Source organism: Saccopteryx leptura, chromosome 1 (genome assembly GCF_036850995.1).
Source record: "Saccopteryx leptura isolate mSacLep1 chromosome 1, mSacLep1_pri_phased_curated, whole genome shotgun sequence".
NCBI lineage: Eukaryota > Metazoa > Chordata > Mammalia > Chiroptera > Emballonuridae > Saccopteryx > Saccopteryx leptura.
Window position 1 is genome coordinate 322,944,587 of NC_089503.1, and position 15,964 is coordinate 322,960,550.

The window sequence follows — 15,964 nt, forward strand, 5'->3', positions numbered from 1 at the left end:
TTTGCTATCTTATAAGTAGAGAAGAAAATATTTATGTATATCAATGCCATAAAGTTTTCAATAGAAAATAAAAGTTAATGAGTAAAATACAAGTCAATATGCAATATGTTCTTGCAATATTTTTTATCTTTAATGGAATTTAATCTGTACACTTATGTTGGATTTGTTTTGTCTCTGACTTTACACTGACTTTAAGAGCGCTTTCATGAAATAATGATGAGGCTCTGTCATAGAATATGGGACAAGATCCTTCTAAGATAAAGTATTAATACATGAGAAACAAAAATAGTTTCCATTTGTATTAAGATATTAGCATATATTTATATTAAAAGTTTTCCTAGAACTTTATTTTTAGAAATTGACTACTGAAAAATTTTTGTTTTTTAAAAAATAAACTTGAGACCTTAAGTGATTTATTTAAAAAAGAAAACATATTATCCATCATTCATTTTTTTTCTTCAGTTTGAAGTCATTACAACTTTAAATTTAAGTTTTTCTAAAAATTGAAAACATCAGTTCTGGTCATTGACCTGCACATGGACATTCTATAAGCTGTTTACCACTTGGTCATTAAAAATCCTCATGCTGCTTTAGCTGCTAGAAATTTTGTAGTTAGTCATATTTTTGTGTATGTAGCAAATTCACTGAAAAAAATCTCCATTTTATGTTGAATAATATATTTTATGTTAAGTAATCCAGCTGGTTCTCTTTTTAAAAGCATCTATCAGTTAATTATGAGCTTCTCTGAATACATCACTAGAAAATTAATGATACATCGCTAACTTACATGATCAACAGGAAAAATACACTGAAAGACTCTTATATCTTATCTCAGATGAGTCACAGTACAAAAATGGAGATACATCATTTGTACAGTGCACTGTGTTCCCATTGCTGAAAGTCAAATCTTCCATCACCACACGTTTGACCCACTTTATACCCTTTATTACACCCTAGCTTTTTTCCCTCTGTAACTGCCGCACTTGTTTTATGTGTGTATGAGTTTTTGTTTGTTTTTATTTGATCATTTGTTGCTTTCAGTTTTATATATCACATAAGTGAAATCATATGGTTCTTAACTTTTTTCTGTCTGATGTATTTCACTTAGCGTAATCTTCTCCAATCATACATATTTTCACAAGTGGCAGTATTTCATTTTTTTTTATGGCTGAGTAGTATTCTATTGTGTATATGCACCACATCTTCTATATCCAGTCCTCTATCGAGGGACACTTTGGTAGTTTTCATGTCTTGGTCATCATCAATAATGCTGCAATGAACATAAAAGATCAAAAATCTATTTGAAGCAATAATGAATAATAACTTCTTTAATCTGGTGGAGAAAAACAACACACAAGTCTGTAAGTTTAAGTATATGTTTGCAAATAAATGTCTTCATATTTTTGAGTAGATAACAGGAAGAGAGGATTTGGGGTTCACTTAAAACTTATATAATTTTATTAACAAATGTTATGCCAATACACTTAACTAAAAATAGAAAAGAAATAGAGAGACGTCATCAGTGATGATTATTCTCTTAAAGAGAAAAATCAGTATTTCTACAAATGCTTTTTTTCTACCTGGATCCTCTTACTTCTTCTTTTGCTTAGCTAATGCTTATTAGGCATTTAGTTCTTTAACCCTTTGAGTAGTGAGTTTTTTCATGCTCGCTGATCCCTGGGAGTGAGTTCTATTTTCAAAAACTGAGATTTATTTTATTAACTTAAAATCATGTTTGTTTGAAAACCAATTTATGGAAATTAGAAGAACATATATTTACCTTTTTTTTTTACTGTTGCCTTACACATTTTTAAAATCATAGTCTGGATGGTCAGGAGGCAGGAGGATGTACATGAGCATTCATACTACTCAAAGGGTTAAACTTCCCTTTCTCAGTGTAGTCAGATCCTATCAGTGCTCTATTCTATCTGTCCGAATCCTTCCCCTCTCACTAGCACTGAAGTACAGGTTCTCCTGGATAGACTCATGTGTTCTCATGACCTGTCTGGCATCACATACCTCACTCTCTTCCTCTCTCGCTCCACACCAGTCACATAGCCTCCTTGCTCCTCAGATGTGCAGCAGGCTCTTTTCCCAGGGCTTTTCCACTGCTGCTCCATCACCTGGTATGATTTGCTCTATTTGCCATAAATTTAGCTCTCTGCCCCATTCAAATCTATTCTTGTGTCATTTACTTGGTTTTGTCATCTCTGGCTATATTTATTTAAAATTGAGTCCTCTGATCACACATCAAACTTCTTTCCTTATTTTTTTATCCTCCCTAGACCCCACCATCATCTAATATCCCATACTATATATAGATACTTTGTCCTAGACTATAAGCTCAAGAAATCAGGGATTTTTGTCTGTTGCATTATGCCAGTATTCTTCCCATACTGGAATAATACCTGGCTTAAATAGGTGCTAAATAAGTACTTTCAGTAAATGAATAGGTGGGTTTAAAAGACAGCAGGTTTTAACTCATTTTGACATGTGAGAGATTTATGAGTTTTTTTTCCCTAAAAAATTAATACTCTAAAACAGGGGTCTCAAACCGCGAGTTTGAGACCCCTGCTCTAAAAGGTAGTGGTTAAGGGTGGATTAAGAAGAAAGGGGATCGAAAGCAATCCTTTTGTTTTGCTTGTTGCAAATGCAGAAAACTACATTAAGACAAAGCAGGCAGGAACATTGTTATATGACTTTTGTGCAAAGCAAGAAAAAAATAAACTCAGCCTACCATATTTACTTTCACAGAACCTTTAACATAGAAGTCTCTTTCTAAAAAATCTTTCTTGGCTGACTACTCAAACTCATTTTAAGGATAGCAAAGCAGAATCTTCTCTAAGATGCATTTTTTGGCATTGCTATCTTACCTTCTTCCAAAATGCAAAGCTGGGCTTTGTAATCTTTCTTAGTGTTTCTGTATCTATTAGAATAAAGTTTTCCACAGACAGATGGCATGTATAATATTTTTTTAATTTTATTATATATTTTTTATCACCTAGTCCCCATAACACTTGTATTTGGACAAATAGGCATCTTTTAAATATTAGAATAACTAAATTTCTTATTGTATTAGCTACCTGAATGGTGGACAAATTATCTTTGTAGTAAAACAAAAGAGACAGTTGGGAGGAAGTTGGTGAAGGAAGAATTGAAATCTAATTGTAATGCACATATTTACATATATTCAACTATATAACACTTGCAATATCTTCAGGAATCATGTGTTCACCCTCTCATTTTAGAAAAGGAGAAATTAAGGTTAAGAGTTTACAGAGATGAAGGATATACAACCTTAAGTGTAAGCACTTCAAAACCCTCACTCTTACTATCCTATACTGTTGTGCCTTACATACCCAACACATGCAATCCTGTAAAAAATATTAAAGTCATTAGAATCAAGGAATATTACTTAGCTAACACATTATTCAGAGTTGCTCATAACACAATGCTGATGACCAGTGTTTCATAGAGGTGTGATACAAAAAGTGTGGTCTGGAAAACCATCATCATTCCCTGGAAGCTCTTGGAAACGTATGGTCCTCACTTTTGAAATACAATGTTGAAGTCCAGAAATCTCTGTTTTTAGAAACCCTACAGGTGATTCCAATACATTCTCAATTTGAGAACCACTGCTTTTGAATACTACAATGTTTGAAAGATAGGACATGCTTAGACTCTCGTTAAATATGGTTTCCTTAGATAACAAAACTGAGGGGCAGTATGGTTGACTTGCTGAAGTTTCTACAATCTGGCAAAGGACAAGCTAAAGTCTGGATATCCTGGTTACCAGTTCAAGGCCTTCATTGCACCAGTGAGATTGTTCCTTGTAATACATGCCAATTTTGACTGTCAATGCATAAAGGTATTGTTTCAAATGGAAGAATCAATGCTTACCTAAATATACTAAGATGACAATTGCTCTTGGAAGAGTTGTGCAGAGAATGGAATCTCAGCAGGCTAGCAGATCCAGCTGCAGCAGGGCAACAGCAAGTGAGGTTCACAAAAGAAACATGCTAAGGATGCATTGAACCAGCACGAATTGATGAGACATGATCATAGAGCTCTGAGACAAAAATCAAGGCATAAAGAACAGGCTGGAGTACCCAGATTGGAAATATGAACAAAGGCTCTGCAAACATCTGCTTTAACCCAACTCAAGATTACTATTCTCTTTTGCGCAGGATAAAATAATCTGCTGGTCAGACTTTAAAAAACTTAAACAGCAATTCTAAAACATGAAAAGGCCAAGAAAATGCATGGGTGTATGTGCGCTCAAATATACAGAAGTAACAGAAACAAAACGTAAGTATGTCTCGATAATATTACTGACTATGTTTCATATGATGTACATTATTACATCCTGTGACTTATTTATCTTAATATTGAAAGTTTGTACTTCTTAAACCCCTTCTTGTTTTTGCCTATTCCCTTAAACCATCAGTGTGTCCCCTATCTACCAGCCCTGGGCCAGCTCAGTGGAAGAAGAGGGAAAAACAAAGGCATTTCCAATGCTTTCATCTAGAAAAATGTATCTGCTTCATAAATGATGTTTCATATACTATGCTTTTCAAACTATAATCTCTGCACTGGGACTTGGAGATAGTGAGCTTGGGCAAAGGCCCTTTCAGCGAGAAGTCTTGGTTTCCTCCAGCCTTTTGGCTTTCCTTGATGTAAGTCTCGCTGGTTTTTAAAACCAAAAAAAAAAAAAAAAAAAATGAGGGATCCTCTTCTTGGTACAGGTCCACAGGCAGGGGAGCCCAAAGTATGTATTAGGACCCTCACTCTTCAGTGGGGACCTGCAGTGTGATATCCCCCTGGCTGGTGGGTTGCCACACAGTGAGTGTGGATCTTGACTAGACTATATCTTCGTCCCTTTCACCCATCTATCTCAATGTGGCTTTCTTTTTTATATCCTTGGTGGCAAAAAATCTGTTTTGCTAGCCTTCAGATTATTCTCAGCTCTAGTCATTCTCTATGTCCTTATAAATTTTGTGTGTCCATGGAGGAGGTAAACTCAGGATCCTCCAACTCTGCTCTCTCATATTTTACATATATTTTAGTGTATAAATTATCCTTAAGATTTTCCACAGCAAATAAAACCTGTTTTAAGCTTTCATCTTCCACTCTTTTTTGAACCAAGTTTAAAAAGTATTATCCAAGTGTATAGTCTGCCACTAGGGATGACACTCACCCTCTTACTGACTCTGAGTCCATGCTGCCTGTTCCGCTGTTGGAAGGGAAGCAAAAACTAAATATGCCAAATAGCACTGACAATTCTGTGGGGAAGATGTCAAAGGCTAGAGAGATTTTGTATAAAAGTCTTGGGTTTTGCTTTCATTGGGGAAAAACCCCCAAAAAACCCCTGAAAAGACAATGCTTATTTCCTGCAAGGCAACAATGAACTCTTACCTATCAGTGGCCTCCATCAGGCAATGACAGGGGCTTTTCTGTTTTCCGCAGTGCCCACCCCAGCTTAATGCACTCAGTTATTTTATGTGCTTCCCCCTGTCAGTTTTAGAATTTGTTATCCTTGCTGCAGGATTTAGATGGAAATGAATAATTCACTTCAGATGACAACAAATTACCAGTGATTTAGGTGGGGATTTGTCATTACTTACAACATAGTAAATTTTACTTTTGCTTAAACGACTTGATGATCATTGCCATAGGTCTGAAAGCAAATACATTTTTCATCTTCTGCATATTCATTTCCATTCTGTTTGATTTTGGGTGAAAATGATGAAGTAAAAGAACTATTGATAATTTGTAGTCTGAATAAGATGACTTCAAAAACCATATCATCTCTGTTCTCTGGAAACCTAACTTCCATTAATTAATATTACCGGCTATTTTATTCTCATTATCTGCACATACATATGGGAATCAGATGGTATTTGCTTTTATTCTATTTAAACATCTATGAGAGACAGGAGTAAAATGATAAATATTCTAAACTTCTTATTTGAATTGCTATTTAATACAATACCTAGATTTTGTTCAAAGACTTTTTCTGTAAACAACATAATTATTCTTTAAAAAGCAATAGAGTGTGGAAATACTAGCTCTATCCAGCTTTTCTTTCCCCTGGTTTCTAAGAGCGTCTTTTCTTCTTCCTTCTGTTGCTTGAAAAGAAGATAAGCCACTCGGACTTCATACTTCTGCCCATTTTTTTTCTTTTGGCTGCATCTGTTCTTGAAGGGACTAGAAAGTGTCAGGAAGCTTAGGAAGCAGCTTATGTATGATCTGGGTTGGTTTTTCCATTCTCTGCCTGCTCAGTAAGAAAACAGGAATAATTGCCACCTTTTTCAGTACTGTTCGGACCCTTTTGGACAAAGGAAAACAGGGTTAACAGAGAGCATTTAAAAATATGTGTAGATGATTTTAAATTCACAGAAGAATTACAAAAATAATACACAGAGTGCCTCTATACATGTCAGCCAGGTACCCTTTATGCCAATAGCACAGGTTTTATAACCACAGGATAATTATCAAAATTAGTAAGTTAACATTGACGCAATGCCATTAACTAAAATATATAATTTATGTGAATTTTATTTTATTTTCTACTTGTGTGCTTTGTCTTTTCTGGAATCCAATTTAGGTTCCCACATTGCATTTTATTGGTATAACCCCTTAGTCTAATGTAGGAAAGTGTTTCAGAGGTCTCTTTTCATTCAAAACATTTTAAACTTTTTAAAAGAACTATTCAGTTTGTAGAATTCCCCTTGCTTTTGGTTTGCCTGATGTTTTCCCTTGATTACATCGAGTTTATGTATTATCATTCAAAATATCTCAGCAATAGCATGCCTTTCTCAGTGTATCATATCAAGGATACATGATATTTATATGTTTATTATTGGTAATGTTTGTCTTTACCATCTTTCAAAATGGCATATAGTAGGATATTGTAATGTTGCATTGTAAAGTTTCTTTTCTCTCCCTTTTTAATGACAAAGTACTTTTTAGGTGATGTTTTGAGAATATACAAATATCCTCTTTCTGCTTAAACTTTTTTCAACTAATTTCTGCATCCATGACCGAATTGGTGATTTTCTACTTATTACTTCCCTTCACAGTTACAGAAATTCTACTGTAGGGAATACCTGTTTACTCTCCCCTATTTATTAATTTAATTTTTTTATTATATTATATGAATTCATAAATTTTTATTTCATTTTTAGGCCTAGAATGCAATACCATTAGTATTTATTTTGTTGTCAAAACTATTCCAGCTTTGGCTGTGAGGAGTAATCTCAAGGTAGCTATGTGTCCTTTTAATATTCTCTAGCCTAAATATATATAAATTTTAGCACATTCTTATGTTCAAGCACAACAAGATGCTTCAGGGTCATCTTATATTTTCCCTATCTCACGTCTGAAATTACCCACTTTCCCAAGGAGCTTTGATTCATTTTCATGATGAGTTATATTTAGAAAACAAAGATTGGGACACTGTTGTGTTTGTTACAATAGGGCATCACTGCTTCTAGCTCCTTTTTAATGTATAGAGCAAAGGGATTGATAGCTAGATAGATAAATAGAGGTAAAATATCTACAAAAACATATTAACTCACGTGTGTGTGTGTATATATATATATATATATATGTTCTTATCTATCAGTCAATTTGTTAATGTGTCTATCTCTCTATCTGTTGATTCATTAATCTATGTATCTAAAAAAACTTTATATTGATAACTCCTATTTTAATCCACACAGTTCAATTTAACATTTCCTCTCCTCTTATTTGTAACTGATTTCTTGGATATTGAAAAATGTTTCTTATTATATTTACATTATATCTTAAAATATATTTACTTATTTATTGAGCTGTTCTGTTCAAGTTACTTTATAATTCCTAAGACATAGCCCTGTGTTAAACAAATTCAGCAACTAGAGTACAGTGATTTTTTATAGTTATTGTCTTAAATTATATGATATCTATTCAAAATTATGTTTCATAAAGTTATTTATATCACTTTCTACCTTTCTCATCAGAAGGAGTATTATCAATAAAAACCCTAGAAAAGGCCCTGGCCGGTTGGCTCAGCGGTAGAGCGTCAGCCTGCCGTGCAGGAGTCCTGGGTTCAATTCCCGGCCAGGGCACACAGGAGAAGCGCCCATCTGCTTCTCCACCCCTCCCCCTCTCCTTCCTCTCTGTCTCTCTCTTCCCCTCCCGCAGCCGAGGCTCCGTTGGAGCAAAGATTGCCTGGGCGCTGAGGATGGCTCTGTGGCCTCTTTCTCAGGCGCTGGAATGGCTCTGGTCGCAACAGAGCGATGCCCCAGATGGGCAGAACATCGCCTCCTGGTGGGCAGAGCGTCGCCCCCTGGTGGGCATGCTGGGTGGATCCCGGTCAGGCGCATGCGGGAGTCTGTCTGACTGCCTCCCTATTTCCATCTTCGGAAAAATGAAAAAAAAAAAAAAAAATCCAGAAAATGTTATAAAAACTAAAGCCAGGAATGCAATTGGGCATTCATGCAACTGAAGCCATAAACTGAACATATAAGAATGTTTCCCTATTTTGTTGTTTCCTATTTCTGGATGACTATTTCACTCATTTTGCCCTATCATGTTTCTTCTTCTCACTGTTCATATTCATTTATCTGTCTCACATATTTGGAAACAAGGCCACACGCAGCCCTGAAATTTTATGTTATATGCCTTTATCTAGCTTTCTGCTGAAGCCATGGAGAAAAATAATAATCGTAAAGCTAGTGCTAGTTAGGTCTAGTCTGATATTCTCATTGATGCTCATTTTATTCCCTGTTATCAGCATAGAAATTGTCTGATATTTTTATATACAAAATTCTGAAAATGTCAAGGTCTACCAGAAAATGTTTCTCAATCTTTCTAGATTTATCTCTTTTGTATCTTATAACATATGCTTTAGAGAGAGTTTAGCAAACTTATTCAGCAAAACCAGTTAGTAAATATTTTAGGCTTATGGGCAATATGGTTTCTATTAAAACTAGTCATCTCTGTCATTATAACATAAAAGCAGTCATAGATACCATGTAAATGAATGAGTCTGGCTGTGTTATAATAAAACTTTATTAACATTGAACTGAATTATATAAGAGTAACATGCTTCAACATTTTATTTTATTTTTCAACTATTAAAATGGAAAAACCATTCTTATCTCAGAGATGTACAGAAACAGGCAGTGGGAAGAATTTTACCCACAGACTACAATTTGAGAATGTGTGACCATAATGATAATTTTAATTTAATTATTTTCAAAATACCTGATGTAAAATTGTGGAATAAACCAGAATAACAATAGTAAAAAAGTCTATCCAGGAAAAAAGATGCATTGGGCCCTTGATCCCTGACTAAAAATATATTCGATAGCCTCTGAAATAGGAATAATGAATTTCTCAAGTGCCCATTTGTTATCTTGCCTTCCTCAGCAGATTCTTCCCATAAGAAGACTTTTTCTTTATAAAAGATCTCTGGAGAGTGGAGTTGAAGTTTTATATTTTCATTGTTTATATTTTTCATTGTTACTTATTCATTGTTCAAAAATGAACAGAGAGAGGGAAGAAGAAGAAGGAAAATATGGAAGAAAATGTTAAAATAAAACAAAGTGGATGCTGTATCTGGATTTTTGACAGAGGGAAGAAGGAAATAAAGAAGAAAATAAGTTAGGGAGAAAAATGAAGATGCAAAAGATAAAGCAAATAATGAATTAAAGAATGAAGAAAAGGAAGGAGGAAAAATTATTAATATAAAAAATCTTCAAGTAACATCTCATAAACTCAAACAGATTGTGTTTTTATAACATAAAAATATACTACTTAAAATAACTAAACTTGACCCTTCCCAGAAGTTCACTGGATAGAGTGTCAGCCTGGCATATGGATGTCTTGAGTTTGATTCCTGACCAGGGCACACAAGAGAAGCAACCATCTACTTCTCTCTCCCTCCCTCTCACCCTTTTCTCCCTCTTTCTCTCCCACATCCTGAGGCTCAGTTGGTTTGAAGGTGGCCCTGGGTTCTTGGAGCATGACAGCCTCTGGTGCTAAAAATATCTCGGTACTCCCTTGATGTGGTTGCCGGGTAGATCCTGATCTGGACCCATGTCAAAGTCTGTCTCACTGTCTCCTCTCCTCTCACCAACAAATAAACAAACAAACAAGAACTAAAATTTATTGTGAATTTGTTTTGTGCCAAGCACTAAATTAAGCATTTTCTACACATGTTTTCATTTAATCTTCACCATGTAAATAGAGAATATTTATGGCACTGTTTAAAAACATTTATAATGTGGAAATAGGGAAAAGATAATTGCATGGCTCCAATGTCACACTAGAGCATTGTCGAGCAGGGCTAGGCAAGAGTTCTGTAATTTTCTAGTTCTATATATATTTTATTTCCATTGATTGAAGATTTAACAACTCTGCAAGGATAGCTTGATTTGTATAAAATAAATAGTACTGTAAATGTTTCATATCAAATAGGAATGCAAATAAATTTTGAGATGCAAATAGATAGGCAAGCATGCTAAAAATTTTATCCCAAAGTTTTACTTATCTTGTATTGCCCATAAGATATCAACTAGTTTTTAATGTGATTCAGAAATGTATTTCAGCATTCTATTTTTCTGAATAGAAAAGTAATACTTTAAATAGAAATGCTTCAATTTTCTTTAAACTTTTAAAAACAATCTCATAATTGTGTTAATTTCTTATTAAAATTTTAATATATTTTGACATGTTTATTCTATACTTTTACGAGCATTATACTAAAAGTTTTGGAGGAATGTACTTTGATAATTTAAATAAGGCTCCCCTGATAAACCTGCACAAATGGGAGAAATTCTCAAGTGGCTAACTTTTTAATAATGAATACTTCTGTGGACCAAAATTTGGAAGGCGTGAGGATTAGAAAGAGATTAAATTGAAGATGCACAAGAAAGACAGAGAACAACATGTGGGAAAATTTTAATACTGTTCAAGTACTTCATCTTACTTTTCCCTGAAGTCTAGTTCAGATCCCATTTTTTAATTCCATTAGACAGCTTAAAATCATTATTATAAATGCATTGTTTCATAAACTAATTTAATTTGGTTATTTACCTGCAATGCAAACTCATGTTCAAGAAAATTAGAGTATTTCAACCATAATATATTTTGAAATATGTAGCTGGCTGTGTGGTATATTCAAGTAAAGACTCCTTCACAGTGTGTTGACAAATGCAAGTCCTTTTTTGCTGTTCCCCATGTTATCTGAGGCACATGATAGCCCAGGAACTAAAAATTGAAGGTTATTGGTAGGAAACTATCAGGTTACTAGCTCAGATATACCAAGTGTCTGGGATGTGTGAACTCTGTTTTAGGAACTTGGAAAATATTAGTGAACTACACTGACAAAAATCTTTTGCCTTATTAGACACTTATATTTTGGTAAAGAGTTGTCTTTATTAAAATCTTGTCCTCTTTGGCATGGCCTACATGAAAGCAATTAAGGACTCACACTATAAGCCTTCAGGCATATGTGAGAAGAGTGTGAGACTACCATGATCATTGCAAAGAAATTCCAGGAAATTAGGTTGCTGAAAGGTATGTGTGTGTGTGTGTGTGGGGGGGGGGGGGAGTGATTTGTAACCTAATGCCATTGCTGTAAATCCTTACCATAAGGCAAATAACAATATATCTAAAGATAGAAAGATTATGTCTCCAGGCCTGTTGTTAAGAAACAGAGACAAAATAATGGCAATCCAAGTTAAACAACAGAATTCTACAACATATCTGGATTTGGGTTACCAACAAATGGAGCTACTACAAATGACATTGCTAATCAACACAATTTTAAGGATATAAAAGTTTAAAGTTAACTGATACAATTTATACTTTTATTAAATGATTGCTATTTTATAGAAGCATCTTGAATTTACTGAAAGCTTTAATTAAAATATAGACATGATTCATATCTTTGCAGAGCTCATAATTAGGCTATGTAAAGCTGCTTGGAAATAAATAATAGTACAGAGCTCAGAAACAAAACAACCCAGAGGGATGAGCAAAACCATAGATACTGCAACTGCCAAAGGGCCCAGATTTACTTTAAGCCTGAATTTATACACTTGACATTCAGAGTAAAGCCAAATCTCACTTTAATGAGATCATTTATCATTAGTTTCTGCCTTTCCTCATTCAAGTAGCTAGCTGGTAAGAACAGTATGTTAATCATCTACTTTCAAAGCAAACTTTGAAATAAGAACTCATAAAAAATGTTTCATTATTCATGCATCATTACATTTATTTAGCAGGATATTTTAAACCAGTGTCCATGCTTTATAATATAAATACATATATAGGCTTATATGTGTACACATACATGCATGTAGTGCTTTAATATTCTGTGGAAAAGAAGCACAAAATACACCCAAAGGTAACAACAATGACAAAGGAATAGAGTAAGATAAAGTAACCTAATCCATGAAATGTCAGATTTTAAAACTAGAAGAGAATTTAGAGTTTGTTCAAATCATGTCTCCTCATTTTAAATATAAGAAAAGTCCAGCTAGTTCAAATGCATATATAGAGGAAACATCCAAACACCCACCCATAGATAAACACACACAGAGTCCCACTCTCACATGTGTTGTTTTCATTGTTCTTTATGGCACAAAAACACCACAGTTCATTGATTCAGTAATATGTGTTAAGAATATACCCTACACCAGGCACTTTGTTAGTATTAACCAGTGCTGTGTCTACTGAAGTATTTGTCTTCTGAAACAAACAAAACCTGCATGACTAAGTATTGCAACACAGGTTATGTTATATCAGGTTTTACCTATATCATGAGGATATGACTCATAATTCTTACTAAAGTCTAATTCTGAAGACACATGTGTATGTCTTACTGCAATCATATACTGCAATAATATTTTCAGAAAATTGCAGTGAATGATGCAAATAAATAGCATGCTGTGCTAAAAGTTCTTATAGGAAGGAGCAGATTAAATTCGAATTGCCATATGGTGGAAATCAGAGAAACTGATAGAGAGATATTAGTGTCCTGCACGATCAGGCCATCAGTTCAAGAGGAACATAGAGAATTCAACTACCATGCAAGGTATCATCAGTGGCCAAAAGTATTCACTGTGAGAAGATAGAAAAATAACACATGTGGAAAGATTTTTGGAAGATAAGCGTTTTTCACATTTTCCACAATAACAATTTTTCCAAGTTATAGATTTTGAGGTATACCTGGCTTAACTTAGAGGAACATCAAAGATAGTATTAACCATAGAAAAGATTCTGGAAAGCAGAGAAGTATGAAAGTCAGGGATTTTAAATAAAATCTGCCTCAGGGCAAGTTTCAAATCTGTTAAGAAATTTGACATGGAAATGGAAACCACTACTCAGGCAGAAAACAATTCCTAAGTCACAATGAATATCCCATAACCTTGTAGAATTAATGAATAAATTAACTATTCAGTAGTCCTCATTCACCACTGAGATATAGTAATACGTTACATTTGACTTTCTTTGAGCACATGTTGCTTCAGAACCTACAATATTCAAGTATTCTGAAAGAGTCTACTAAGAATGCAAAAAAAACAAACACACTCTGACCTCAAGGAGTACAGAGTTTAGCTAGACAGCTATGACAGTGTATCTAACATACAGGGAGATATAGTAAGTGCAAATGATTGACATTAAATTCAAAGGAAGGAGAAATTACTCATGGTCGGAAGAAGAGTGAAAGCTATAATTGGTTACAAGCAAGAGAGCAACTGAGATGGAGTGGACAGATGTGCGTTGGCACTTATGGGAAACAGTATAGAGCTTTGGTTGGACTAGAACGTTAGCATAGAACCAAGTAAACTAATGATAAAAATGGTTTTAGAAGTTACAATAGGGTCAAATCCTGAAGTCTTATAAAGCAGTGTTTTTCAACCAGTGTGCTGTGGCACACTAGTGTGCCATGAGACATGGTCAAGTGTGCCGTGGGGAAATTAAACATGGGTCCCCAAACTACGGCCCGTGTGCTGGATACGGCCCGTGGAGGTTATTTATCTGGCCCGCTGCCAGCTGCCCCTATCTGAACATAAACATTCCCCTCACAATCCCTCCAGCTATCAGTGACAGGAAGAGTGGAGGCACAGGGAACGCTCACTGACCAATCACCTTCTAGGATTCATCCCAACCACTAGCGATGAACCAATAGTAGGCCACCTCTCATCCACACCCAGGAAGGTCCCCACTCGGGCTGCCGTGCACTTGTCATTGTGTGGCTGTGGCGAGTAGTTGAAGCTGCTACTCCTCCCCATGGTCCCGATTTCTAATCCTGGTCAGGACTGGAGGTAAATGTTGCCACCACTAGATGAAGCCTCAGCCTCAGCTGCTTATGTCTATCCTGATGGTGTATATAGATATTTGACCTTTTTCTTTTTAAAAGAGGCCCCCGCAGAGGGTGATATACAATGCATCACAATGTTATCTAACTTTAAAGCTAAAGTTTGCTGATCTTCCTTTGGACAGTTTTTGGTTATCTGTTGCCAAGGAGTTCCCCATTCTGGCCAACAAAGTTATTTTGACATTGCTCCCGTTTTCAACTACATATTTATGTGAGCTGAGCTGCTCAAGCTTGACTGCAATAAAAACTAAAAACAGAGAGAGACTGAGAACTGTTGAGGAAGAGCTTCGTGTGTGTCTTTCTACCATTCCTGCCAGGATATTCCTTTTGTGTTCATCAAAACAGGCCTAGGTTTCACACTAAGTGAGTATAAATACACTTAGAAACTATATTATTAACTATATGTATAATATGTATGGTGTTAGAGTGTCATTTTGTGTCATTTTGGTAGGTGGTGTGCCCCAGGATTTTGTAAATGTAAAAAATGTGCCGCGACTCCAAAAAGGTTGAAAATCACTGTTACAAGTATTCTAAATTTTCACTTTACTTTGATATACAAAGGATCTGAAGAGCTGTGAGCAGTAGCCTCAGAACCAAAGTGGCAGTTTGTTTGTGGGGCAGATAGAGAGGGAAGAAACTAGATGCATATAAATAAATATAATGGTTATTTCTAAGGTCCAGATTTACAAACATTTTAAAAATTACTACTTCCTATGAGTTTCAATATAGGAGAATGTGATTTTTATGAAAAATAATACCCAGGCTTATATAAACTGGATATTAAATTTACTATTAAAAGTCAAATATTGAGTTTTAGGAATGTTAAAAGTAATAGAAATCAGTGTATTATTCTATTTTATATTATAACAAACTCATAACTACTATATACTAAATGCTTTGAAAGTTTTAAGACATATTTTAAGAGGGTTTTTGATGGAAAAAAGGAAGGTCAATTACACAGCAAGAGAAGTCTCCATCAAATGATAAAAAAGATTCACAGTTCACTACTTTTTCTATAGTGATTCTCTTGCTTCTGTTTCTTGTTTGAGTTTGGGGCCTATAGCAATTACAGGTAGAGGTGGCAAAGGTCAAATTGTTATTGAGGCGATCAGTTAAATAATTTTATGTATAAAAGATAGAAAAGTATGAGCAGAATTTTTCAGGGAAAAAAATCGTAGAATAAAAACTATATGCAGTTGTCTTACAAAAAAACTAAATTTCTGTTCTAATAATCTTACAATCAATTCTTGATTATTTATACTAATTGGAAAAGTAGTGGCACATTAATCTCAAATTCATTTATATGTGATGACTGATCAAGGACACTTGACAATATTCATGGCCTGTTGAGATTCTCTAACAACCATGTGCTAACAGAAAGTTTTAGAAGTCTTAGAGAGTCCTTGAGAAACTAAAAAAGAGTGAATAAAATAAGAAAAACGAGCACTTCATTTCATTTTATTAACTACAGAGAATAGGCTGAGCATGACAACATCAACTAAAATACAATTTTCACAGGGATGCCCTGAAATATACTACCTAGGCAAAGTTCTGAATATGACTTCAGACACCAACAAATTCTTTCAT

At 34.7% G+C, this 15,964-nt stretch overlaps 1 non-coding gene across 1 annotated transcript; it reads left to right on the forward strand.

Annotated features, from left to right (window-relative positions):
- The first annotated feature begins 8,035 nt into the window (after positions 1-8,035).
- On the forward strand, positions 8,036-8,111 carry TRNAG-GCC (transfer RNA glycine (anticodon GCC)). Its single transcript has one exon. It is a non-coding gene; the product is annotated as a tRNA-Gly (tRNA).
- The last annotated feature ends 7,853 nt before the right edge of the window (positions 8,112-15,964 follow it).